The sequence below is a fragment of the Myotis brandtii genome, unplaced genomic scaffold, assembly GCF_000412655.1.
Source record: "Myotis brandtii unplaced genomic scaffold, ASM41265v1 scaffold1956, whole genome shotgun sequence".
In the NCBI taxonomy this organism is placed as follows: domain Eukaryota; kingdom Metazoa; phylum Chordata; class Mammalia; order Chiroptera; family Vespertilionidae; genus Myotis; species Myotis brandtii.
Genome location: NW_005357294.1, coordinates 553,013 through 556,681, shown reverse-complemented (window position 1 = coordinate 556,681; position 3,669 = coordinate 553,013).

Sequence of the window (3,669 nt, the reverse complement as noted above, 5' to 3'; positions counted from 1 at the left end):
CTCTCCTCCCCCACCCCACCCTCCTCAATAAAGCTGCCACCTGCTTCTCGGGGTCCTCTTCTCTGTGGGGGAGGCTCCCCCTCCGCGTCTTCTAGTGCGCACCTCCCAGGGCCTCCAGGCTGCTGTCAGCCAGCAATGCCTCTGGGTTGAAAGGTGGGGGTGGCCCAGCCCGTGTGGCTCAGTGGTTGAGTATCGACCTGTGAACCAGGAGGTCAGGGCACATGCCCAGTTGCGGGCTTGATCCCCAGTGTGGGGTGTGCAGGAGGCAGCCGATCCATGATTCTCTCTCATCATTGATGTTTCTATCTTTCCCTCCCCTTTTCTCTCTGAAATCAGTAATTTAAAAAAAAAAAAAAATGGTGGGGGCAGCGGTGGGAACGAAGTGGAGGAGTGGCCAGAATCTAGGAGGTGGGCCTGTCCTCAGGCAGTGTGGACATACTGCCCCTCTTGGGCAGCGGCCTGAACTGGCCTCAGGTGCTGACCCATGAGTAGAATCCAGGAGTCAGATGGATGGGTGCCATCTGGGTCAGGTGCCTGCTCCTGGTCCAATCGGCAACGGGATGGGGCTCGGCCGCAGGTCCAAGCCCTGTGCCCGGAGGTAGACAGCCCCAACGTGCCTGCCGCAGAGCTGGAGGCCAGGGGTTGCCACCTGCTGGGGTGGGACCGCATGTCTGTGTCTGCTGGGACCCCAGGCCATGTTCCCTGGTCCAGTGGGTGTTTCTGCCTCCCCGGTGCTGAGAATAGAAAAGGCTGTGGGCCACGGGGACCCAGGAGGAGTGGTGCCTGGCACTGTCCACCTGGTTCTCTGGGTAAGCATTCTCCCTCACGGCCGTGCTGGGGACCCAGTCTTTGTGAACTGTGTCTAGCGAAGTGTCCCTGGAACCAGGACCAGCTGCACAATGTGCAGGGCCCCATGCAAAGTGCAGGTGCGGAGCCCGCTGTTACACAGTTAAGCATTTCCATGAGACTGGCCGGGCCGGGGTGTGAGTGGGTGGTGTGTGCCGTCCCTGCCCTGGGAGGTTGCGAGTTTGATTCCTGTAGGGGATGTGCAGGAGGCAGCCTACGGATGTTTTAGTCTCACATCGATGTTTCTCTCTCCCACTCCCTTCCTCTCTCTAAAAAAAAATCAATTTAAAAACTGGGGGGGGGGCCCTAACCGGTTTGGCTCAGTGGATAGAGCGTCGGCCTGCAGACTCGAGGGTCCCAGGTTTGAATCCAGTCAAGGGCATGTACCTTGGCTGCGGGCACATCCCCAGTGGGGGACGTGCAGGAGGCAGCTGATCGATGTTTCTTGCTCATCGATGTTTCTAACTCTCTGTCCCTCTCCCTTCCTCTCTGTAAAAAAATCAATAAAATATATTTAAAAAATAAAAACCGGGGGGGGGGGGACCTTGAGTGTGGGCTGGATTTGGTGACTTACTTCCAAAGAATAGAGCAGCAATGCCTGGCCGGCGTGGCTCAGTGGTTGAGCAAAGACCTATGAACCAGGAGGTCATGGTTCGATTCCCAGTCAGGGCACATGCTTGGGTTGTGGGCTCGATCCCCAGTGAGGGGTGTGCAGGAGGCAGCTGATCGGTGTTTCTCTCTCATCCATGTTTCTAACTCTCTATCCCTCTCCCTTCCTCTCTGTAAAATCTATTTAAAAATATAAAAATAAAGTGACTTCCCTGTTGTTCTCTCTCTCAGCATCCTTTAATTAAAAAAAAATCAGCACACCAGTTGGAAATTGCTGGAAGAGAGCAGAGAAAAAGAAAAAAAATGTACTTTTATAGCAGAAACACTTGGCAGCCACCATCTTACCCACGTGACTGAGGTAGCATCACCCGTGGTGGCTCGCTCAGGAGGACCGGCCCTCTGCTGGGATGCAACGACCACCTCACCTCTGTCTCCTCTCCCAACCCAGACCCTCGGCTAATCACAAGGACATCAGACACACCCCAACTGAGGGCCATTCTACAAAACTGACCAGTGCCCCTCAAAATGGCCAAGGTCATGAAAAAGAAGGAAGACGAAGAAACTGGAGCACAGGAGACGAAGGAGACACACCCCTGAGTGCCACGTGGCCCCTTCAGAGCCACTCACTGGTGCCCTTCTGGCGCCCCGCCCGGCCTCTGCGCTATCCGGCTCTACATTCACTCCTACATTGGTTATAAATCCCAAAGTCTCTGCTGTCGCCGCTGTGTTACAGCTTCTGTACTTTCCTTCCTTTTCGGAGAGTAGATTTTCATCTGGGGTCCTTTTCTTCTGCCTGTGCAACTTGTGGTGTAGGTCACCTGGCAATGAGTTCTTTCAGCTTCGGTCTGTCTGAAAAGTCCATGTGACCCCATCTCTTTTTTAAAATAGTTTATTGACTTGGAGAGAGAGGGAGAGAGAGGGAAACAGATGTGAGAGTGCCACATGGATTGGCTGCCTCCCATCGAGGATCGAGCCTGCAACCGGGCACGTGCCCTTGACCAGGAATCGAACCAGCAACCTCCTGGTGCATGGAAAGATGCCCCATCAACTGAGCCACGCTGGCCCGGGTGCCCCCATCTTTTTAAAATTTTATTGATGGATTGATTTCAGAGAGGAGGAAGGGGGAGAGAGACGGATTTTGTTGTTCCCCTTATTTGCATTCATTGGTTGATTCTGGTCTGTGCCCTGACTGGGGGCCAAGCCCAGATCCTTGGCTTATCGGGTCAAAGCTCCAACCAACTGCGCCATCTGGCAGGGCCTGACTCTGTTTCGATTGCTGACTCGTGTCCTCGTTCTGAGTCGTTCTCCTGGCCCCGTGAAAGCCTGGTGACTTTTCACGGGGGGCCCACCGTGGACTTGACCCTGTGGGGCTCCAGATGGTGGTGTCTTCCTACGAATGGAAGGCACCTGAGGTTGGCTCTGCAGCCAGTTTGCTGGGAAACAGTGTGAGCCCATCGGGCCTTGCTTCAAGCTTTGCTAGGAGGTCTGAGTGTGGTTTTTGTTTCGTGTTAGCTTCCCGCTCAGTGAAGAAAACCCTTGTAAATGCTCACCTGTCGGTGATGAGCTTCCCAGCCTGTGGGAGCTCCAGGGGCTGTTCCTGCTCACCCTTTCATGGGGTTCTTTCCCCAGACTCTCCTCACACACCCCTCCCCTCTGGCCTAGGGCGTGTGCGCGCACACACACACACACACACACCATGGTGGCCTCAGGACCTTTGCACAGGTGTTTCCCTCCAGTACTGTGGAGTCTCAGCACCCTCCATGCCTGTCTCCACCCCAGGTCCGGCTTCTCCTGTTTCATCATCCAAGCCATCACTGTCCCTCTTTGTCCTGGGCTGGACTGTGCCCTCGAGGAGCACCTGCTGCCCTGGCCCCGAACAAGCACTGCAGAGCACGGGGTGTTCAGTACAGGGTTGTAAGGTGACGGCAGAAATGGGTCCAGGCATGCTCACACCTCCCAGTGCTTGTTAACGGCACCTGCACCAGCCCCAGCTTGTCCCTGGCAAAGCCCAGCGACAGGCCCGGCTGTGACCCGGAGGGGGGACCTCCGGCACCGGTGCAATGATTTTGAATCCTGAGCTGCATGCAGGTGGGGAGGGGCTGCACAGAACCCCGAGTCCCGTTTCACAGATGGTTCTTCTGGGGCCGGCTTCAAGGAAAAGGAGATGCTGAGTGCTGGGTTTGAGATCGAACAATGAAGCTCTGGGCTCTTTAG